We start from the raw sequence: 25,127 nt of genomic DNA, 5'->3' as shown, positions 1-25,127 counted from the left end.
GTTTTACAATAAAGTTGACCCACTTGACCTGGTGGGGCACTGACAATGGAAATACAGCAGCCAATCAGTTACAATTGTACATTAAAAGTACACCCATTAATTACAGTACATTCCTCCCCTCTGCTTAGGAGATAGAGTTAATCGTTATATCCGCTCAATTATCTCCAAGCTAAAAAATATACTTTTTCACATTTTCCATAGCTCTAAAACTATGCATACGATTTTAACAAGTTACATTTTAATAATCAGTACACTCAGGGAAACAACATATCCAAAAATGGCTCGAATCGGACAGGTGGTTCGGGAGTTAGTAAAAAAGGTGGATGTTCCTCAAAGAAGTTCCACAGATTCACTCTGTGCGGTCGGTCTATTCTCCCTTGACAATAAGTGTAAATAATATGAACGGAGGCGTTCGGGTCTACCATCAATGAATATTATATTTCCAAAATAGTGCTGTGTTCGTATGGTTCCAGACGACCGCACGGAAAGTAGAAGTTCAGCGGTGTTCGTGGACAAAGGTAGCCAAGTTAGTTCCACGTGGTCGACAACCAAACAACGCTGAGTGCGTTGGATTAAACAAAATGGCCGTCGCCACATGTTCGCACAGATGAACGACAACCACCCTGTTAAACATTGGAGGTGTTTGCGGTTTTACAGATTAAGAGGGTTAATTGGTGCCACACTCCTGCTCTGGGTAGTCGGGCATTCGACAGAATATTCGTTATACGAACGGTTATGGCCAAATACACGATCAGTCATTTTAAGAGAATGCAAATAAACAAATGGTCTTTGTTCTTAGCTGCGTGCAGCAAATTACAGGGACTGAAACAAGGGTTTAGTGCCCACAGTTGGGCTGATGCTTCCAGGCAATAACGGGGGTTCTGTTACAGTTGGTTTAACGGGGGGGTTGTATGGTGCTGGGAGGTACATTGGTGGGATTGTATGGTTGGTGGTTGGTTTAACAGTGGGGTTGTATGGTTACTGGGTGGTTTAACGGTGGGGGTTGTATGGTTGTTGGTTGGTTTAACGGTGTTGTATGGTTGCTGGGTGGCACATTGGTGGGATTGTATGGTTGGTGGGTGGTTTAACGGTGGGGTTGTATGGTTACTGGGTGGTTTAACGATTTGGTTGTATGGTTACTGGGTGGATTAACGGTGGGGTTGTATGGTTACTGGGTGGTTTAGATTGTATGGTTGCTGGGTGGTTTAACAGTGGGGTTGTATGGTTACTGGGTGGTTTAACGGTGGGGTTGTATGGTTACTGGGTGGTTTAGATTGTATGGGTGCTGGGTGGTTTAACAGTGGGGTTGTATGGTTACTGGGTGGTACATCGGTGGGATTTTATGGTTGCTGGGTGGTTTAGATTGTATGGTTGCTGGGTGGTTAAACGGTGGGATTGTATAGTTGCTGTGTTGTTAAACGGTGGGTTGTAAAGTATTGCAGGCTGAGCTCGTGACCCTGCTGTGTAAATATGCAATAATGCCCAGTATAAAAAAGGTAATGGCTTTCAAATGGGAGGTGCGTTTACTTGGAAGCTTGGCAAGAGATTAAACAGTGAGGAATTTAAGAGTCCGGGTGCAGCCAGAACTGCGTTGTAAACATGCATTATAATAGGTAATGAGTGAGATGAGAGGTGAAGGTCGATGACCATAACAATGCTTTGTTTGGAGAGTTGTTGAGGCCGGAGGTTGAATATAGGAGGGTCTGATGGGCTGCTCTGTCCTTAAAGGGTCTCTCTGAAAACATAACAGTTCAGCCACATCAAAGGTTAACCTAATCTCACTCTTCCCATCCAAAGCGGTTTAAAACTGCAGCAAGTTGCAAAAATCACACTTCTATAAGCCTGACTTTTTATCTCTGAGTTTTACTTCTTCGTTTGTCGTCCAAGATCTGTCCAAGCTGTGCGCAAGCCATGCGCACAGTGCATACACAACTTGTCCGTTTGTTCCTCTGTTCCTCCCTGCAGTTCAGATAAATCTTCAACCTTTGGGAGGTGTGGAATCACTGCGGACAGGACTAGGGGGCATGGCGGTGATACTGCATGTGCCACTAACCATACACAAAGGAGCGTGCGTACCTTAAAAGAGACAGGCCTTTCCTAACTGGCCACAAAGCTTGACCGCCCATGCAGTGTGGCGCGTTTGCAGAGCGTTGGTAAATGCTCTGGGCTCGATTCCTTGAGAGAAGTTTGCACAGCACAAGTGCATCTAATGATTTGCTATTGCTGCCCATCTTGGGACTCATGGAAACAAACCTGAGATAAAACCGGGCCTGGAATGCTGAAACTGGGACTATTGGGAGCTATGCAATTTGCACTATGCAGGGGGTATTATGACCAGAAGATTTAACAAAGGCATCTGGATGCCGGCGGGGAATCTATTGGTCAAGTAATTGGTAAACCTGTTGATGGATAAAATATCAGGAGAAACGTTTCCCTTGTTTCTGTAGAATCTTTCCATAACGTTCTGCCCATCGGAAGTCATCCTACCATTAATATAAATGGAGATTTATGTCTTAAGGAGCTGATATTGTTTTATTTGGTTGTAGGTTTTTCTGTTAGAATGAAATGTTAAGATTATAATGATCCTAGTAACCATTTTCTGAACATGCTGCTATTGTTCCTTCTTGTTAAATAACACATCCTAGGTTCCCCCGACACCCCCAAAAATGATTATTGACAATTTCATAGACCTTAGCTGAAAGTGATTTGTTGGCAAGCCTAACAATTTCTCAGCCGTTTTAGTAGCCGTCCCACCCTGGATTGATACATAGCAAACTGTGCAGTTAAAACGAAAAAAATGAGAAAGGAAGCAGATCAATGTTGCTGGTGATTTATTAGTGTAACCAAGTGTTCACACTCCGTCACGCATCGAATGGCAGAAAGTGCACGTTAAACGAGGCTAATTACCCAAGGTTTTCCAGTGACACTAATTAATGTTATAGTGGAGGGTGTTTGCTGTCTGTGGCCAAGGTCACTCAGTGGTAGATTGCGTGTCCTCGGTTTGTGGTGGGAACTCTAGTAACGAGCATGTGACTCTGGGATACAGGGAATTAAGCCAAATTCTCCCCCTCATCATTTGTTCTTGAACCAGACCAGATCATCTCCTGCTATTCAAAAACTGGCAAAAAAGTACCTCCTACGCCCACTTATTAACACCGTGTGTGCTCCGTCTGACTGGCTGGATTCATCATTGGACATCCGGTGCTATGTTCTATCTGTTATCCTCCAATGTGCTGATGTGCAGTTTTTACACGTTCAACAACTTCGGTGGTGGAGCATGTTTGTGTGGATTAAAGGGACACTCCAGGCTCCCACACACGTTAGATGCACTGTGTAGGTGTCAGGATCGGGTCAGGGATCCAACACGCAGAGTACAAAGAGTAGCAGATACGTATACCGGTCCTTAGAATGGCCGGACTTAACGTATAACTACGATAGAATGGTCAGAGACAAGCCGAGGTCGAGGGAACGAGAAAACAGGTAAGCGAGAGACAAGCCGGGTCAAGGATAACAGAAAGACAGGAGAGTAAATATCAAAGCCGGGTCGGAACCAAAAGACAAGAGAATAACAAAGCACTGTGTGACTAGGCGGACTAGAACCACGACAGGGCAATGAGTGAATGAGATAGCCACTGTTAAGTATGCTGGTTAGGGAGAGAAGACACGCCTCCGGCGAGTCCTGATTCGTCTCCACTGATTTGAGTGACAGGGTGTTCCGGGTTGGCGTCATGACGTCGGCCTCTGAGCCTCCTGCTATAAAAGGAAGTGGCTCCCTCGCGGCCGGCGTTTGCAAGACCGGGTGAACCGCGAGGAACCGAGGCGACATGCCGTCCGGACGGATAAACTTCTAAGTCTCTACCTCTCTTAGAGGTAGAGGCTTCAGGTACCCTGACAGTACCCCCCCTCTCAGATACGCCCACCGGGCGGAAGGAGCCGGGGCGAGATGGAAAGCGAGAGTGAAATGCCCTGCGAAGGTGAGGAGCATGAACATCCTCTTGTGGTACCCAACTCCTCTCCTCAGGACCATAACCCCTCCAGTTAACCAAATATTGTACTCTCCCCCGGGAGACACGAGAATCAATAATGGAGTTAACCTCATACTCCTCCTGACCCTCCACCTGAACAGGGCGCGGAGGGGCGATTGTGGAGGAGAATCTGTTACAGATTAGAGGTTTCAGCAATGACACGTGAAAGGAGTTTGGGATGCGTAAAGCGGCTGGGAGAGCTAGACGATACGCCACTGGATTAATTAGAGTCAAGATCCTGTAGGGACCAATATAACGAGGAGCGAATTTCATGGAAGGAACTTTAAGGCGAATATTCCTAGTACTCAACCAAACTCTATCGCCTGGAACAAAATTCGGAGCCGCCCTTCTACGTTTGTCAGCATGTTTCTTAACCAGCATAGAATTGTGTAGAAGAATCTGTCGAGTCTGATCCCACAACTTCCTCAAATTGGCCACATGGACATCAACCGACGGCACTCCTTGGGAAGGAGAAACCGAGGGAAGAATAGATGGGTGAAAGCCATAGTTCATGAAGAAGGGGCTTGAATGCGTAGAGTCACAAACGAGATTGTTGTGCGCAAACTCCGCCCAAGGAATCAAACCGACCCAATCGTCCTGGTGTTCGGAAACAAAACAACGTAGGTATTGCTCAATCTTCTGGTTGGTACGCTCGGCAGCTCCGTTAGACTGAGGATGATAGGCGGAGGAAAAATTCAATTTGATGCCTAATTGAGAACAGAATGATCTCCAGAAGCGTGAAACAAATTGGGAACCTCTATCAGAAGTGATCTCCGAGGGAATCCCATGCAAGCGAAAAATTTCTTTAGCAAAGATTTCCGCCAATTCAGGAGAAGTCGGGAGTTTAGGCAACGGTACGAAATGTGCCATCTTGGTAAACCTATCGACTACGGTGAGGATAACAGTGTGCTTTTTAGAAACAGGCAAATCCACAATAAAGTCCATTGCCACACAGGACCAAGGTTTGCCAGGAATTTCCAGAGGCTGCAGGAGACCACAAGGAAGCGAATGCGGTAATTTAGTTTTAGTACAGACCACACAAACTCCGATAAAATCCTTAATATCCTTCCGTAGCGAAGGCCACCAGAAATCTTTGGAGATCAAAGAATACGTCTTGCGAACACCCGGATGACCGGCCACCTTACTCTCGTGAAGACACTGTAAGAGCTCCAATTGGAGTTCAGGAGGAACGAAAAGTCTGGAAGCCGGAGTCAGTCTAGGTGCCAGATGCTGCAAGCTCCTTATCTGATCAAGTAGCGGAGAATGGACTTTGAGAGTAGTGTTAGCAATAATGTTACACTTGGGTACTATAGAGGACAAAACCGGCTCAGATACGGCAGCAGGTTCATACTGGCGAGATAAGGCGTCGGCTTTAGAATTCTTAGAACCTGGCCTATATGTGAGTACGTAGTTGAAGTGAGTGAGAAATATGGACCAACGAGCCTGTCTAGATGATAGTCGTTTAGCCTCTCCAATATAGGATAAGTTTTTATGATCTGTCAAAATAGTAACAGGATGCAAAGTACCCTCCAATAAATGTCTCCACTCCTTCAAGGCCATTATAACCGCTAGTAGTTCTCTGTCACCAATGTCATATCTGCTTTCAGTACCTGACAACTTTTTGGAAAAGTATCCACAAGGATGTAATGGTTTATCTACACCCAACCTTTGGGACAGAACAGCACCTATACCTGTCTCAGAAGCGTCAACTTCGAGTAGGAAAGGTAGTGTAGTATCAGGGTGAACTAAAATTGGTGCGGAAGCAAACAGCTCCTTGAGTGTCTTAAAAGCCAGAAGTGCTTCAGTAGACCAATTCTTAGTGTCAGCCCCTTGTTTGGTCATATTGGTGATGGGAGCAATGATAGAGGAGTATCCCTTAATGAAACGTCTGTAGTAATTGGAGAAACCAATAAATCTCTGGATAGCCTTGAGACCCTTAGGTAAAGGCCAATCTAATATGGATTGGAGCTTCTCCGGGTCCATTTCAAACCCCTCCCCAGAAATCACATAACCAAGAAAGGTAGTTTGTGATTGGTCAAAGCTGCATTTCTCTAGTTTGCAGTATAAGCCATGCTGAAGGAGTTTGTGTAAAACCCTTCTGACTTGTCCGTGGTGAGTCTCAATATCCCTGGAATGTATAAGTATATCATCAAGGTATACAATCACACAGTCATCTTGAAACTCCCTAAGAACCTCATTAATAAGGTCCTGAAATACCGCCGGGGCATTGCAGAGACCAAAAGGCATTACAGTATACTCATAGTGCCCATATCGAGTATTGAATGCAGTTTTCCACTCGTCACCGTCGTGAATTCTCACCAAATTATAAGCACCTCTAAGGTCTAACTTAGTGAAAATTTTAGAACTTTTTAATCGATCAAAAAGCTCGGTGATCAAGGGAATCGGATAAACATTTCTGATGGTTATCTTGTTAAGACCTCGGTAGTCAATGCAGGGTCTTAAAGAACCATCCTTCTTTTTAACAAAAAAAAATCCAGCCCCAGCAGGAGAGGAGGATCTTCTAATGAACCCCTTGTCTAGGTTCTCACGAATATACTCCTCTAGAACTAAGTTTTCATTCGTAGACAAAGGATATACATGACCCCTGGGGGGCATGGTACCAGAAAGTAAATTAATTTTGCAATCAAAAGGCCTATGTGGTGGTAAGGTATCAGCCTTTCCTTTGTCAAATACTGCCTTTAAATCTTGATACAGGGACGGTATCTGTACCTTGGTAGAGTCGGTAGCGTTATTAAGTGAGTTGACACTACAAAGAGGTGACACTTTCTTTACACAATTCTCTTGACAATCCTGACCCCACGAAACTATCTCCCCTGATCTCCAATCTATAACGGGGTTATGTCTCTTAAGCCAGGAGTATCCCAGGACTATGGGAACAGAAGGAGATGAAATGAGTAGTAGGGATATTTCCTCCTTGTGTAGAATACCAGTAGTTAAGTAAAGAGGTATGGTCTCCCGGAAAATCACAGGCTCAACTAAAGGTCTACCATCGATGGCTTCAACAGCCAAGGGTGTCTTCCTTAACTGGGATGGGATAGTGTGTTTGGTGAGAAACTCTTGGTCGATAAAACTCTCAGCAGCGCCGGAGTCTATCAATGCCATAGTCTCTAAAGTTCCCTTCTCCCAAGTTAAAGAGACCGGTAATAGGAGTCTATGTTCTTTGTAGTTATGAGTAGAGGACAAAATCGAAACACCCAAGGTCTGTCCTCTAGAGAAACTTAGGTGCGAGCGTTTCCCGGACGACTGGGACAGCTCAAACGTACATGACCTCTGGCCCCACAATACATACACAGTCCCTCCCTTCTCCTGTACTGTCTCTCCTCCTCTGATAGACGAGTAAGGCCTAACTGCATAGGTTCTGAAACCTGTGGATTTTTGGTTTCAGAAATTTGAAATGATGGTGCTAGTGTAAAGGAAGATTTACCGGTTCTATCTCGAGTATTTTGTCTCTCCCTTAGACGTTCGTCAATACGAGAGATAAAGGAAATTAAGTCCTCCAGATTCTCGGGAAGCTCTCTTGTCGCTACCTCATCAAGTATTACATCAGATAATCCATTTAGGAATACGTCTATATAGGCCTGTTCATTCCATTTTACCTCTGCCGCCAAAGACCTGAACTCTAGTGCGTAATCCACAAGTGTTTGGTTGTCTTGTCTAAGGCGCAACAGTAATCTGGCTGCATTGACCCTCCTGCCAGGGGGATCAAAAGTTCTTCTAAAAGCAGCTACAAAGGCATTATAGTTATAGACTAATGGATTATCATTCTCCCACAACGGATTAGCCCATCTCAGAGCTCTCTCAATGAGTAAGGTAATAATAAATCCCACTTTTGCCCTATCAGTAGGGTATGAACGAGGCTGTAGTTCGAAATGAATACTAATCTGGTTCAAAAAGCCACGACACCTTTCAGGAGAACCAGCATAACTGTCAGGGCTCCGCGGGCAGCGGTGAGGGGAGGCTGCAATCCTCTCGCAGCACTCACCCTCGGTCCGTCGCCGCCCGCGGTCCCCTCTCCCCTTACCGTTAAGCGAGCGGCGTCCTCTCCTCCTGACACGCCGCTCGCGTCGTCCTCTCCTCCTCCCAGCGGCAGCATGTCTAACGCTGCACGCTGGGAGCCGGCACTATTATCTAAGCGCCGGGGTCACGCACGTGACCCGGCGTTAAAGCTACAGTGCAACAAACACAGTGGGGGGTATAGATATCCTCCACGTGTGTTTGTTAATACTGATTGGTGGTTAGCCAATCAGGATTCAGGCTAGGATTTAAATACTTACCTTTCCTGTCTATCTGTGCCCTGTTGTGGTCTTTGCTTTATAGTATTGATTCTGAACGTGTGATTTCTGGTTACGTACTCTCTGGCTTGTTATACTGACTTTGTGACTTTCTCCTACCCTTTGACCTCGGCTTGTTTCTCGTTATTCTGTTTTCTGGTTCCCCTTACTCGGCTTGTCTCCTGACTATTCTTTGTGTGCTTAGCCCGGCCACTCTAAGGACCGGTACAGCACACTTTCTGTGTGTGTGTCTGTGTGTGTGTTAGCGTGTTGGGTTCCCCGGGATCGTGACAATAACGTACAGGTGGGGTAACTCGGGAAGAAGCACCTACAGTAGCTACCTCTAGCCCTGAACCCACAGAAGAAGCAGACATATTACGCATCTCTTCAGGTGGATTAATAGGACGAGACAGCAGCGCCTGTAGTGCTAGAGCCATCTGATCCATCCTATGATCCATGGCGTCAAACCTAGGATCAGGAGAACCAAGCTGACAATTTGTACCTGCAGGATCCATGGCCCTGTCGTAATGTCAGGATCGGGTCAGGGATCCAACACGCAGAGTACAAAGAGTAGCAGATACGTATACCGGTCCTTAGAATGGCCGGACTTAACGTATAACTACGATAGAATGGTCAGAGACAAGCCGAGGTCGAGGGAACGAGAAAACAGGTAAGCGAGAGACAAGCCGGGTCAAGGATAACAGAAAGACAGGAGAGTAAATATCAAAGCCGGGTCGGAACCAAAAGACAAGAGAATAACAAAGCACTGTGTGACTAGGCGGACTAGAACCACGACAGGGCAATGAGTGAATGAGATAGCCACTGTTAAGTATGCTGGTTAGGGAGAGAAGACACGCCTCCGGCGAGTCCTGATTCGTCTCCACTGATTTGAGTGACAGGGTGTTCCGGGTTGGCGTCATGACGTCGGCCTCTGAGCCTCCTGCTATAAAAGGAAGTGGCTCCCTCGCGGCCGGCGTTTGCAAGACCGGGTGAACCGCGAGGAACCGAGGAGACATGCCGTCCGGACGGATAAACTTCTAAGTCTCTACCTCTCTTAGAGGTAGAGGCTTCAGGTACCCTGACAGTAGGTTAGGTTACAGTTATACTGGGTGGGTTTATATTATTAAAGGGACACTCCAGGCTCCCACACACGTTAGGTGAATTGTGTAGGTTAGGTTACAGTTAGTTATACTGGGTGGGTTTATATTATTAAAGGGACACTCCAGGCTCCCACACACGTTAGGTGCACTGTGTAGGTTAGGTTACAGTTAGTTATACTGGGTGGGTTTATATTAATAAAGGGACACTCCAGGCTCCCACACACGTTAGTTGCACTGTGTAGGTTAGGTTACAGTTAGTTATACTGGGTGGGTTTATATTATTAAAGGGACACTCCAGGCTCCCACACACGTTAGGTGAATTGTGTAGGTTAGGTTACAGTTAGTTATACTGGGTGGGTTTATATTATTAAAGGGACACTCCAGGCTCCCACACACGTTAGGTGCACTGTGTAGGTTAGGTTACAGTTAGTTATACTGGGTGGGTTTATATTATTAAAGGGACACTCCAGGCTCCCACACACGTTAGGTGCACTGTGTAGGTTAGGTTACAGTTAGTTATACTGGGTGGGTTTATATTATTAAAGGGACACTCCAGGCTCCCACACACGTTAGATGCACTGTGTAGGTTAGGTTACAGTTATACTGGGTGGGTTTATATTATTAAAGGGACACTCCAGGCTCCCACACACGTTAGGTGAATTGTGTAGGTTAGGTTACAGTTAGTTATACTGGGTGGGTTTATATTATTAAAGGGACACTCCAGGCTCCCACACACGTTAGGTGCACTGTGTAGGTTAGGTTACAGTTAGTTATACTGGGTGGGTTTATATTAATAAAGGGACACTCCAGGCTCCCACACACGTTAGTTGCACTGTGTAGGTTAGGTTACAGTTAGTTATACTGGGTGGGTTTATATTATTAAAGGGACACTCCAGGCTCCCACACACGTTAGGTGAATTGTGTAGGTTAGGTTACAGTTAGTTATACTGGGTGGGTTTATATTATTAAAGGGACACTCCAGGCTCCCACACACGTTAGGTGCACTGTGTAGGTTAGGTTACAGTTAGTTATACTGGGTGGGTTTATATTATTAAAGGGACACTCCAGGCTCCCACACACGTTAGGTGCACTGTGTAGGTTAGGTTACAGTTAGTTATACTGGGTGGGTTTATATTATTAAAGGGACACTCCAGGCTCCCACACACGTTAGGTGCACTGTGTAGGTTAGGTTACAGTTAGTTATACTGGGTGGGTTTATATTATTAAAGGGACACTCCAGGCTCCCACACACGTTAGATGCACTGTGTAGGTTAGGTTACAGTTATACTGGGTGGGTTTATATTATTAAAGGGACACTCCAGGCTCCCACACACGTTAGGTGCACTGTGTAGGTTAGGTTACAGTTAGTTATACTGGGTGGGTTTATATTATTAAAGGGACACTCCAGGCTCCCACATATGTTAGGTGCACTGTGTAGGTTAGGTTACAGTTCGTTATACTGGGTGGGGTTATATTAATAAAGTGACACTCCAGGCTCCCACACACGTTAGATGCACTGTGTAGGTTAGGTTACAGTTAGTTATACTGGGTGGGATTGTTACGACACTCACCGCCAGGTAGATAAAGCCGCCGTTTAGTGAATAATCCCCTTTCTCCAGAAATGCAGTTTTAATCCAGCCGATCGTCAAACTCCCGAACGGAGCATACGAACGCGGCAACTCCCGATCAGCAATTCAGTCGAACTCCTTCCACAGCTAGAAATAACGAAAGTACTGTCCCAATAATAAATCCCTCCACAAACGAGACCAAGCTCCGTCTTGGAGGTCAAACAGGAATGTGTTTAATGGGGGCTACCTGCCCGGTATTTATGCGGGTCTCCACAAGGTGGACACTCCCCTAGGGGACCTTGTGGAAGACTGTAAAACATATTGGACAGTAGCCAATCGCAGTGGCTTCAATATAAGCCCTTCCCATCTTACCCATAAATCCTTCTTCTCTATCCCGGAGATAATTAGGAAGAAACCTAATTATCTCCCAGGATAGAGACAATCACCATTTTAAAATACAATAGGAAAAATACAATAAAATACATAACTTAAGAAATACAGAATGCATATGGTTCGTGTAACGTATCTCCAGATAGCCTGGATCTGAGTGCATATTTCTACCGAATAGCGCTCAGATCCGATGTACCTAGTTCAATCGCCATGGAGTCAAAGTCTTTCACAAGTCCTTCGGTATACGAATGACTCCATGGGACGGCTATCTGGGTAAAGTCCATACGAATGTTAGAAACTCCCGAACTTACCGTTGTTCGTACGCCTCGACGAAATAGAAGGCGGGCGGCGACTTCCAGCGGTGTTCGGCAGATAAAGTGTCCGTTTTTAGTTCCATAGGATTTGCACCGAACACCGCTGATTCTCCTCGTGTCCCAAAATGGCCGCCGCCTCGTGGTCGGCATACGAACGACGACCACCCGTACGAATGGAATGGAGAGGTGTCTGCGGTTAACCGCAACGTTCTAATTGAGGCCAATAGGTTAACCAGCAGCACACTCCTCTCCTGGGTGGCCGTCCGTTCGGTAGTTTCAATCGGTATTTGGAGAAACACACGAACAGGGTCATACGGACAGGAAATCCAACGAAATTAAGGCAAACAGACGAACCAGCAATATAAGTCTATACAGATGGATCTGTCACAGGGATTATATTATTAAAGGGACACTCCAGGCTCCCATACACGTTAGATGCACTGTGTAGGTTAGGTTACTGTTAGTTATACTGGGTGGGTTTATATTATTAAAGCGACACTCCAGGCTCCCACACGCGGTGCACTGTGTTAGTTAGGTTACAGTTAGTTATACAGTTAGGTATAACCTCTGCAGCAATGCTGGCAGCACTCATACGTCTATTTCCCCAAAACAACCTCAGGATATGACGCTGAGCTCGTGCACTCCTTTGGTTGACCATGGCGAGCCCTGTTCTGAGTGGAACCTGTCCTGTGAAACCGCTGTATGGTCTTGCCCACCAGGTTGCAGCTCAGTTTCAGGGTCTTGGCAATCTTCTTATAGCTTAGGCCATCTTTATGTAGAGCAACAATTCTTTTTTTTCAGATCCTCAGAGAGTTCCTTGCCATGAGGTGCCATGTTGACTTTCTAGTGACCAGTATGAGAGAGTGTGAGAGCGATATCACCAAATTTAACACACCTGCTCCCCATTCACACCTGAGACCTTGTAACACGAGTCACATGACACCGGGGAGGGAAAATGGCTAAATAGGCCCAATTTGGACATTTTCACTTAGGGGTGTAGTCACTTTTGTTGCCAACCGTTTAGACATAAATGGCTGTGTGTTGAGTTATTTTGAGGGGACAGTAAATACACAGTGTTATACAGACTGTACACTTACTGCTTTACATTGTAGCAGAGTGTCATTTCTTTAGTGTTGTCACATGAAAAGATATAATAAAATATTTACAAAAATGTGAGGGGTTGTAACGGAACGCTGGTGTCTCACAGACTATTTCCGCTGGGAGTCCAGGTGTGACTCAGGAACAAGTAATAAATCCAAGAGAGTAACAGGCACAATCAGCAATATAATCCAAGACTATCCCATCACCCTTCCCAATAACTGGGCGGCACACAGTTTCAGGAGCAGAACTTAACTGAGGTTTAATTTCACATGCCCTGCTTTTAAGCAATTCTCCCATGCAAGGGAGACACCCACAGTAATTAATACAGTAACCAATAAAATACATGTTACCTCCCACACATCTCCTCCCCTCTGCATGACATATAATCCACTTAATCAGTGTACATTATTTTCCCAGTTTCTGGATGTACCCCAAATACATAGGATACACCCCTATATATGGTATCCCCTGATAGCCCTGATTTGGGTGAGCAACATACTAAAAAATCACCCAGATCTAAACAGGGGTTCGGGAGTTATGGAGGAGTAAAGTTTTGACCGACCGCACAGGCAACAGTAGCCGAAAACAGTTTCATAAGTTTTGGCCTTGCGGTCGGTCTCTGTTGGTGGGTATAAACGGATGAAAATACTGAATTAAATAGCTGTTCCTTGCCTTCATATGAATCCCCTTGTTCGTATGAATCTTTCTACCGAACGCCGGCTCGTTCGGTTGTTTCAGCACGAAGATATGGAAGTCTGGAGGTCTCAGCAGTGTTTGCTTAGTCGAGTGTCCGATTTGGGTTCCAGACACTCGACGACCAAACACCGCTGTTAGGGAGTTAAGATGGCCGCCGCCACGTGTTCATATTCTGATTGTTGGGTAGTTTCACTCGTATAATAAACGGAGTGATTTTATCGAACAATCAGCCGAATGCTGCATACAATAGGAATACACAGAATAAGCAATACACAAACGCATATTAAAACACACACATTTTGGTAGACAGCTCAATGTCCTTCGCTGCATAAGGTATATAGTTTGAAGTCTCTGTTATACTATATGTCCTTAGCTGGTTCTTACAGGGCCAGCAGTGCCATACAAAATCCATTAAGGCCAGCCATTGTACTTAAAGGGCCGCATCTTCCCGGGACCGTAATCACTGGGCAGGAGGCGGGCAACTTTTGTGAGATACTGTGTATATATATATATAATTAATATTAAAATACACTTTTAATAATGGTGTATGTGTGTTTATATGCATGTAAAATTATTTATATAAGTTTTTTTTGTAAATATGTTTTTATTGACGATTTTTCAACTTAAAAGTTTTAATATGGACTTGCAGGTCCCCTTGTTTACGTGTGGTCGCATATATAAGTGGTAAGGTACCGTCTTTTAGATGTGCATTGGCGACTCGCAGGTCGCATTATGAGATATATGACATGTGCATAGTGGACTCGCAGGTCCAGTAGTACATAGTTGTAGGCAGTACTCGTTTATGTCAGATGGGTACCATTTTTACATTGGGTTGAGTATTATCTCCCGCAAGTTTTCTTCTGTACCTTATTTTTGACTTTCCCAGTGTCCCCCTTATAGCCGTTACGCATTAGTGAGACTTGCAGGTCTCCTTTTGTTTAGGATCCCTTCAGGGTATGCAGGTCCCCAGTGACATTGTGTCTAGTGTCCTATGTGACAGTGTAATGGTGTGTTGCCTCCCCACACTGGTTCTATTTGTCTCTGCTTTGCGCTACATATATTGTTGATGGAGATACCTTGGGGGATGTCCTGCGATTCCATCTGAACTGATAAACTTTGTAACTAACTACACTGATGGGCTTCCGCCCCGTTTACTATGGCGTTTAAGTTTCTGTCTGCCGGCCGGGGCCGTCTCCACGGTCCGGGGGAAGAACAGAGGGCCCGCGGTACCTTGCGTATTTTGGGAGGGCACTCGCGTGTCCCCACACAGTCGGTGTAGGTGCATGTGGCCTTGAGCCATTTTGAGTATGGCAGGCGACTGCACCCTGACGGGTATAACGGTGTGACCACAGCAATCTGGCTGGGCATGCATTCTGCCTCTTGCGCACCCGGTATGCCCTTACGGGGTCAACTTCCGGGCCACACCCCGGGCTCCAGGGCCCACACTCTGCACGGGACCGGTCAGGGGGGGGGGGGGACCGCGGTGCAGTGAGGTGCCGTGCTTTGAAAGCGGGTGTGGGTCGTCACATTAGTCTCCCGGTGTGTCCTGCTAGGGGTTATTAGTTCCTCCCCCTATGGTCAGATATGCGGTCCGAATTGCCTCCGTGCCCACCCGTGCCAGTCAGGGCGTCCATGTGTCTATGTGTGTCTGCTCTCGGTCTTGGGCTGTGTACCAGAGTTCCTCTGTAACTCGTAACTCCTCCATTTTAGTAAACCACAGGGAGAGCGTGGGGGTTGTGTCTTTTTTCCAGTACAAGGGTATTCAGTGTTTTGACACATTAAGGATTCGAATGGTCAGGGAGCGTTTGTATCTTGATGTGGGGGTTTTCGTGTGGTGCAGGAGGTATGGGTCTGGCTTGAAGGGTGGGGTGTTGTCTGTGAACAGGGCCACAACGGCAGCAATTTTTTCCCAGAACGGTACTATGAGTGGGCAATCCCACCATATGTGGAGGAAGGATCCCACCCCTCCCCTGCACCTCCAGCAGAGGCCGTCCGTGTCTATGTGCATTTTCTGAAGGCGTTCTGGTGTCAGATACCTTGTAGGCCGTTTCCTGGGTTTTACTAGCAATTGCGCAATGGTGCGCCAGATCACAGATCTTGTGCCACTGGGTCTCAGTGAGTATTTCCCCTATGGCGGTTTCTCATTTGGACATGAAGGGGGGTGAGGGGTATCCCTGTTGTCGTTATAGAATTGAATAGAGGTAGGAAATGCTGTGGGGCATAGGCCTCGGGTCCTGGCACAGTTGTTCGAATGGTGTAATGTCCCTATAGATGTCAGGGTGTTGCAGTATGGTGGCAATGTAGTTCTTAATTTGTGTATATCTAAAGTCCGTCATGAAGGAGTGATTGGGTGTGCCCGTGAGCGTCTGCAGGGGCAGGATTTTCCCGTTAGTAGTTATGTCTTGGAGTCTGGGTATGTCTTGTGGGAGTGCCTGGTCTTATCCCCGGTTTGAAGTCCGGGTTGTGCACCAAGGGTAGTAGTGGGGTTGGGAAGGAGGAGAGACATAGTTTCCTCGCTTGTGAGTACCATACAGACAGAGTGGCTGTGACGAAAGGTTGTTGGGAAACTATCCGCCTACCGATGGTGGGGTCCAACCACAGGAGGGCTGAGAGGGGCCTGCCTGTGTGGTGTGTTTCGATGGCCTTCCAGGGTTTGCTTATCCCATCCTTTGCCCATTCCAGGGCCCGCTGCATGTGGCATGCTTGGGAATACAGAAACATGAAAAATAGCATATCGTCCGCATATGCTGCAATTTTATGGTGGTCTGCCCCTACCGGTACCCCCGTGAGGTCTGGGTTGTCCCTTACTGCCTGTAGGAAGGGTTTGAGGGCCAGGAGGAATAGTGGAGACAGGGGGCAGCCCTGCCTGGTTCCGTTTCTGACCGGTAATGCGTCCATATAGACCCCGTTTATGCACACCCTGGCCGTGGGAGATGAGTAAAGAGATTCTATCCACTGGCGCATATGGTTCCCCAGGCCAATGTGTTCCAGTACCGAGAACAGATAGTCCCACGCCACCCTGTCGAAGGCCTTCTCCGCATCAGTGGAGAGGAGGAGAAGGCTCTCCGAGGTGCGTTGCGCATGGTGGATCAGGGAGAGAGCCCTCACCGTGTTGTCCCTGGCCTATCTGTGTGGGACGAATCCCACCTGGTCAGGGGAGATCAAGTCTGGTATGTGTGGACCCAACCTCGTGGCTAGTATTTTGGCGAACAGGCGTAGCCCGTACGTTCAGTATCTCCCCCCTCCTTTGGTAGCAGGACAATGTTGGCCGCCAACGTCTGCTGAGGAATGGTATTTCCCTCTGTTATGGAGTTGAAGGCCGAGATAAATTGGGGGGATAGAGTAGCCAAAAAGGTTTTATAATATTTGAGGGGGAGGCCATCTGGGCCTGGGCTTTTGCCTGTCTTTGAGGTTTTGATGGCGAGGGCCAGTTCCCCCTCCGTCAGTGGCGCCTCCAGGGCCTCCGCTGCATCCGAGGAAAGTTTGGCTTTTGTGTATTTAGTAAGGTATGAATTTATGCGGGTTGCCCCTATTTGCAGGTTGGCTCGGGGTGTGTGTGAGGGGAGTGCATAGAGGTCTGTGTAAAAGCGTGTTACAGCTGTAGCGATTTGGTCCGGCATGTGACGTAATTGGCCCGCGGTGTCGCGCATGCGTGCAATATATGTCATGGCGCGTTTTTTGTTTATTATTCTGACGAGCAACCGGACACATTTATCTCCTTCCGCGTGGAAAAATGATTTAGTGCGTTGGAGGGCCCTAGTGTACGATTGTCGCAAGACCCGTGCTAGTTCTTCGCGCGCTGCTGTGAGTTCCCCTAGGAGTGTGTCATCCAGTGTTCATTTGGGTGCTTGTGTCAGGTTCCCTATCTTCTCGCATCGTGTGTTCCCTTGCCTTTTTCAGGGCAGAGAAGTGCGAGATAAGGATCCCTCGGATCACACACTTGTGAGCCTCCCATGTCAGGAAGGGGGATGTGTCCTGTGGCAGGTTCTCTGCGAAATAATTTGTTAGGGCTTGTTGTACGTCTTGGGCCACCTGCGGGTTAGATAGGAGGTTTTCGTGTAGCCACCATGTAGTGGTTTTAGGTTTGTATAGTGGAGATGTTAGTTGTATCGTAAATGGCGCGTGGTCTGACCACATTGTCCCCCCTATAGTGGAGTCCCGCAGTCTGGGTAGGTAATAATATGGAAGGAAGAAATATTCAATGCGTGTGCAACAGTCGTTCGGGGCCGAATAGAAAGTGTAGTCCCTATCTGTCGGATGTGTCGCCCTCCAGCAGTCTGTAAGTCTGTACTGGTGGAGGAGTTTGCGTATTTTGAGCAATGTGGGGGAAGGTGTCGATGAGTGGCCTCTGGATGCATCCACCGTCGGGTGTAGGGCGATATTGAAGTCCCCCCCTAGGACCAGACAGCCCGTCGTGGAGGGCACGGAGTGCGTCCCGAAGGAATTTGTCCTGTCGCGTGTTTGGGGCGTAGATGTTGGCAAAGGTATAGGTTTCATCCAGGATTCTACCCCTGACAAACACATATCGGCCCGCGTTATCTGTCATGGTCGAGTCAGCCACAAAGGGTATCGATTTGTGTAGGAGTATTGCTGCCCCCTTGGATTTCCCGTCTGGGTTGTGGCTGTAGAATCCCTGGGTATATATGTGGTTACAGAGTTTCGGTGCGGAGTCGAATTTAAAGTGGGTTTCTTGGAGATAGATTACATGAGCTCTAGCTTTCTGGCAGAGGCACCGTGCGTGTGACCTCTTTTCGGGGGAATTTAGACCCTTGGCGTTTAGGGATAGGAAGTTGAGTGGGGCTGGTGCGTATTTGGGTGTGTGCGTAGCCATGCTGTCAAGTCCCATGAGCGTCTGTGTCGCCCCAATCTGTGAGGGCGGGCAGAGACCCCGTAAGGTGGGGCCCGGCCCGGGATAGGTGGAGCGGAGAGGGTAGCCTTGTGCGGTGGTATCTAACCCACACGGCGTCGCACGGTAGCGCAGTTGAGAGCCCAGGGCGCAGAAGGAGTCGCCCCCACCAGGGCAGGCTGGGCCCCTGTGTCCAAGGTGACGCCTCGGCCAGGCGGTAGCAGATATAGGGCCTAGCAACTGTTCGCATAGCCCAGCAAGAGGGGCCACTCAGCTCTGTATTGCAGCCTCAGTACCTGTGGGCCTAGTGGCCTCCTGGCATTCCCACCGGGTGCATTGCGGCTGCGCCGGTCTCGGATAGGGGTTTCTTGCTGCGTTGTACATGTCCAATGGGTCTGGCCACCTCATGTTGATAGCGGGCAAGTAGAACTCTGTGCCCAGCGCTATGTAGTCGCTGTGTGTGCAGACCAGGAATGGACCTCTCGGTGTGTGAACAAGCAATCCCGTGGGCATCTGCCATCTGTCCAGGATCTGTTGGGCAACTAGTAATCTCGTGAGCGGTTTCAGAGCATGTCGGTAGGTCAGGGTAGCCGGTGACAGGTCTGGGAAGAGTTGCAGGTCTTGATTCCGGTATGTGAGTGTCTGCTGTTCTCTTGCTTGTTTAAGGATGGTCTCCTTTAAGGCAAAATTCGCTAGGCAGCAAATTACATCCCTGGGTGGGCTATCTGGTGGGCCCTTTGGGCGAAGGGCTCTATGCACTCTCACAAATTCTATTAGTGCCTGGTGATCACGGCCTAATAGCCCATTAAATATTTCCAAGAGGCTTTCCCACAGTTGCAGGGGGGGTCTTCTGTTTCAGGGAGGCCGCGCAGCCTTATGTGTAGGGACAAGCCGGCTAGTCCGGCCATGTGATCGCGAGGACCCCACGATCACATGGCCCGGGAGGGCCGGATCGGGCAGTGGGGGTCTGCCTGAGCTCCCAGGCAGACCTTAGGATCACGATCACCAGCAGGGGATCGCCAGCGATCAGGTAAGTCCCGATCTACTAAATGACGTACCAGGTACGTCCACGGTCTTAAACAACCCTTTTTTTGGCAGACATACCTGGTACGTCACCTGTCACTTAGGGGTTGAATGTATGTAGTGAGTGTAGAAGCAGCAAAATAATTTGCATAATGCGCAAAGTCAGCTTTACCTTAACTAATTTCATTGTCAGCCAGTCCACACACATTTTGTTCCCCTACATCCTTCTTAAGATTCAATTCTTAAACAAGAGCATGTGCAGAGTAGTAGCTGCAGCTCCATCAGCCCCTATGTTAATCTGGCCCTGGCGCTTTGTCTAAACCCCCATAGGACACAGTGTATAAAGTAACACCCTGCAGGGGGCGCTCTGTTTCTCCTTAAAGGCACAGTAACCTGTACTGTGAGCGCTGTCTGCATGGAATATGATATATTTCGATCAGGAGATTTAACATGTTTGGCAGTATGCTCTGCCTAGCTATCTGCCACGCTCATTATTTATGCTAGTTCAGAGTGTGCCTTATCTGGGCACAAATATTTACATGGAAATTAAGTGATGCAGAGAAGCCTGGTCCATTCACTCCATCTCCCGACTTTACAGAAAGCCAGGGCTGTCACGCAAACCACCTGCACTCCTAGAAAACGACAGTTCCCAGAACCCCTCACTCCGTCTGCTTACACTGCACACAATATTTCGCCAAAGAATGCGCTTTGCCCGAAATAGACCAGTTTTGGGAGTAATTTGTGTGTTTTGTTTGAAGGTAACACTTCTGTTAAATGTTGTATTCAGAACCCCTGGATGACGTGCCAGGGCTGCAGCTGGTTCCTGTGTTTTGCTGGCTAGCTGGGTCCTGTACGTTGCCTGCAGCGTGAATTTAGTAGGTTGGAAGAGGGAGAGCGGCGGTGAGCTGAGCGCGAGGCTTCTTGCGATGCGGCATGTGTTGGCTCCACACACCAAGCCTCAGGGGGAGGACAATCACAGGATATTGCAGGACTGACTCCACCTGGGATTATTTAGGTGGACAGTGTGACCTGGCATACAGGGCAGAGAACACAACTCCCAGGACTCTTAGCCACGCTGAGCAGCAGTAATGAATAGAAAGAATATTTCAATATAACGGGCCGAGCTTTTCACTTGTTTTTTGTTTTTATGGATTTTTGTTTAGATATTTGGAGTTACTTTTATTCTAGAGATAGCCCAGTTGTGAGACAACCCTGTAAGTATTTAGGGGTATTTCTGTTGGGGGTGGAAACACAGCTAAGGTATTTGGAGTATTACATGCACTGAATGATAAATTACTGATTTTTTTTCCCCCTCATTGTAATTATACATTATTATATTTATAAAGCATTAATAAATTCCATAGCGCTGTACAATGGGTGGACTGACAAACATGTAATTGTAACAAGACAATTTTGACGCACAGAAACAGAGGGGTTGAGGCCCTGCTCAATGAGCTTACATGTTAGAGCGCATGGGGTATAGTGACACAAAAGGTAAGGGAAGTATTAGGGTACTATAGGGTAGAATAGTATTCATTGAAGACTTAGTGTGGGTTTTTTGGTGCCATTAACAGTTAAATTTATACACTTTCGTAAAAAAGTGAGTTTTTAATTATTTTTTTGAAAGAGTGGTGACTGGGTGAGGGTAGGGAAGGGAGTTCCACAGGAACGGTGCTGCCCTAGAGAAGTCTTGAATGTGAGCATCAAAAGTGGGAGTATGAACAGAGGATAGATAGATCTCCATCAGAGCGTAGGGGCCTAGACAGGACATACTTGTGTATTAGGGAGGATAAATAGGTGGGAGTAGCATGTAGAGATATGAAAGCAAGAACCAGAACTTTATATTAAGCCATATATCTTACAGGAAGCCAATGCAGGCACTGACAGAGGAGTGAGGCATGGGAGGTGCGGGCGGACAGGAAGATGAGCCTCACCGCCACCTTTATTATAGACTGCAATGCGGCAAGTTGGGAACGCGTAAGACCACAAGCAGATTGCAGTAGTCAAGGCGAGATAGTGGCATGGACCAGCACATTAGCCGTTTTTTGCGTTAAGTAGGTGCGAAAGCGCAATGTTTTTGAGATGGAAGCGGCAGGATTTGGCGAACGACTGGACATGAGGTGTGAAGGAGAGGTCGAAGTCAAAGAGAACACCTAGGCAGCAAGCCTGTGTGGTGGAGCTGATGGTAGCACCATTAACGTGGAGGGAGACCGAAACGGGTAGCAACACTTGAGGGTGGAAAGACCAGAAGTTCTGTTTTGGACAAGTTGAGTTTAAGGAAGTGGGCAGCCATCTAGTTAGAACTAGCAGAGAAGCAGTCAGAGACACTAGTCAAGAGGGATGGGGAGAGATCAGGAGAGGACAGTTAGACTTGCGTATCAACCACATAGAAGTGATATTGGAAGCCAAAGGAGCTAATGAGTTTACCAAGGGAGGCAGTATAGATCGAGAACAGTAGAGGACTAAGGACTGAACCTTGGGGGACACCAACAGAGAGGAGGTGGGGAGAAGAGTCAGAGCCAAAGAAAGAAACACTGAAAGAGTGCTAAGAGAGGTAGGAGGAGCACCAGGAGAGAGCAATATCTCGTAGACCGAGATTACGGATGAAGAGAAGAAGCTGTTGAATATCAACAGTGTCAGAAGCGGAAAGGTCAAGGAGAATTAGGATAGAATAGTGACCACAAGATTTTGCAGCGAGTAGATCTTTGGATACTTTGGTCAGAGCCGTTTCCACAGAGTGCTAAGCGTGGAAACCAAACTGAACGGGGTTGAGCAGAGAGTTGGACTCGAGGAAGTCTGTCAATCTCCTCTCTACTGGTGACCTTCTCCTTTCTGCTGCTCGCACCCTTACTGCAAATTCACACCTGCAAGACTTCTCATGGGGGCTCCTTTCCTTTTGGAACAGCCTGCCTCCCACTGTCAGACTCTCCCCTAGTCCTCAATCCTTTAAGAAGTCCCTCAAAACCCATTTTTTCAGGATTGCTTATGGCCTCCAAGAGTAACTTCTATCTCTCAAACCTTCCTCTCGCTCTCTCTTATAGGGCCACACTTCACTCTCACCTCCAGTTCTGCTACTTTCCCACCATGTCTTTTTGCGGTCTCTCTCAATACCCTTCCTATTGTGTTTTTTTACCCCACCTCCTCTAGACTGTAAGCTTGTTTGAGCAGGGTCCTCATCTACCTTTTGTTCCTGTTACATTTTGTTATTGTCTCATTTGGTAAATTCCCCTCTTATTGTAAAACCCTGCGGAATAAGCTGACGCTATATAAATACCAATAATAATAATCTCACACAAGTCTTTCCAAGATCTTGTGTGCAAAAGGCAGTAGCGAGATAGGGTGGTAGTTGGACGGGAGGTAGGGTCAAGGTTGGGCTTTTTTAAAATCGGGGTTACAGTTGCATGTTTGATGGGTGATGGAAGTATGTCAGAGGAGAGAGAGAGATTGAGCATTTTCATGAGAGGCAGACCAAGAGAAGGAGACAGAGTACAGATGAGATGGGAGGAAAGAGGATCAAGGGAACAGGTGTTAGGGCGGGATATTATAGAACCCTGGATATAATTAAGAAATTGGCCAATTATTCAATGACTCCAGGATATAACCAAGAAATGGGCTAATTATCCACTGACCCGGGATATAACCAAGAAATGGGCTAATTATCCACTGACTGCGGGATATAACCAAGAAATGGGCTAATTATCCACTGAACCCGGGATATAACCAAGAAATGGGCTAATTATCCACTGACCCCGGGATATAACCAAGAAATTATCCACTGACCCCGGGATATAACCAAGAAATGGGCTAATTATCCACCGACCCCTGGATATAACCAAGAAATGGGCAAATTATCCACTGACACTGGGATATAACCAAGAAATGGGCTAATTATCCACCGACCCCTGGATATAACCAAGAAATGGGCAAATTATCCACTGACACTGGGATATAACCAAGAAATGGGCTAATTATCCACTGACCCTGGGATATAACCAAGAAATGGGCTAATTATCCACTGACCCCGGGATATAACCAAGAAATGGGCTAATTATCCACTGACCCCGGGATATAACCAAGAAATGGGCTAATTATCCACTGACCCCGGGATATAACCAAGAAATGGGCTAATTATCCACTGACCCCGGGATATAACCAAGAAATGGGCTAATTATCCACTGACCCCGGGATATATCCAAGAAATGGGCTAATTATCCACTGACCCCGGGATATAACCAAGAAATGGGCTAATTATCCACTGACCCCGGGATATAACCAAGAAATGGGCTAATTATCCACTGACCCCGGGATATAACCAAGAAATGGGCTAATTATCCACTGACCCTGGGATCTAACCAAGAAATGGGCTAATTATCCACTGACTGCAGGATATAACCAAGAAATGGGCTAAGTATCCACTGACCCCGGGATATAACCAAGAAATGGGCTAATTATCCACTGACTGCGGGATATAACCAAGAAATGGGCTAATTATCCACTGACTGCGGGATATAACCAAGAAATGGGCTAATTATCCACTGACTGCGGGATATAACCAAGAAATGGGCTAATTATCCACTGACCCTGGGATCTAACCAAGAAATGGGCTAATTATCCACTGACCCCGAGATATAACCAAGAAATGGGCTAATTATCCACTGACCCCGGGATATAACCAAGAAATTATCCACTGACACTGGGATATAACCAAGAAATTGGCTAATTATCCACTGACCCCGGGATATAACCAAGAAATGGGCTAATTATCCACTGACCCCGGGATATAACCAAGAAATGGGCTAATTATCCACTGACCCCTGGATATAACCAAGAAATGGGCTAATTATCCACTGACCCCGGGATATAACCAAGAAATGGGCTAATTATCCACTGACCCCGGGATATAACCAAGAAATGGGCTAATTATCCACTGACCCCGGGATATAACCAAGAAATGGGCTAATTATCCACTGACCCTGGGATCTAACCAAGAAATGGGCTAATTATCCACTGACTGCGGGATATAACCAAGAAATGGGCTAATTATCCACTGACCCCGGGAACCAAGAAATGGGCTAATTATCCACTGACCCCGGGATATAACCAAGAAATGGGCTAATTATCCACTGACTGCGGGATATAACCAAGAAATGGGCTAATTATCCACTGACTGCGGGATATAACCAAGAAATGGGCTAATTATCCACTGACTGCGGGATATAACCAAGAAATGGGCTAATTATCCACTGACCCCGGGATATAACCAAGAAATGGGCTAATTATCCACTGACCCCGGGATATAACCAAGAATTGGGCTAATTATCCACTGACCCTGGGATATAAGCAAGAAATGTCGCTGATGGCTTCTTCATGCAGGCCACCTGAATAATAGTGGGAACACACGTTGGTTGGGGGTGAATCTCAGGAATGCCAGGTCCTGTAAGGCCTGTTACATGTGGCCGATCCTCATGCGTGCAGACTGACTTCATATTAAATAGAGGAACATTCTGTACTTGGTGTTATACAGAGTACACAGCCGTACCTCCTGTGTGTTATACAGAGTACACAGCCGTACCTCCTGTGTGTTATACAGAGTACACAGCTGTACCTCCTGTGTGTTATACAGAGTACACAGCCGTACCTCCTGTGTGTTATACAGAGTACACAGCCGTACCTCCTGTGTGTTATACAGAGTACACAGCCTTACCTCCTGTGTGTTATACAGATTACACAGCCGTACCTCCTGTGTGTTATACAGAGTACACAGCCGGACCT

At 47.0% G+C, this 25,127-nt stretch overlaps 1 protein-coding gene across 3 annotated transcripts in view; it reads left to right on the top strand.

The window, feature by feature from the left end:
* Positions 1-25,127, top strand: part of SLC29A1 (solute carrier family 29 member 1 (Augustine blood group)) — a 102,732-nt gene that overhangs the window by 22,854 nt on the left and 54,751 nt on the right. The window contains exon 1 of one of the 3 annotated variants that reach the window (XM_063444155.1): positions 19,282-19,362. The exons of the other annotated variants lie outside the window; for them this stretch is intronic. The gene's annotated coding sequence lies outside the window, so the exon portion shown is untranslated. Of the gene's footprint in view, positions 1-19,281; positions 19,363-25,127 lie in introns of those variants that run through there. 3 annotated transcript variants of the gene reach the window in all.

Source organism: Pelobates fuscus, chromosome 2 (assembly GCF_036172605.1).
Source record: "Pelobates fuscus isolate aPelFus1 chromosome 2, aPelFus1.pri, whole genome shotgun sequence".
NCBI classification, from domain to species: Eukaryota; Metazoa; Chordata; class Amphibia; order Anura; family Pelobatidae; genus Pelobates; species Pelobates fuscus.
Note: the sequence above shows the minus strand (reverse complement) of the source record. Positions and strands in the feature narration are given on the sequence as shown.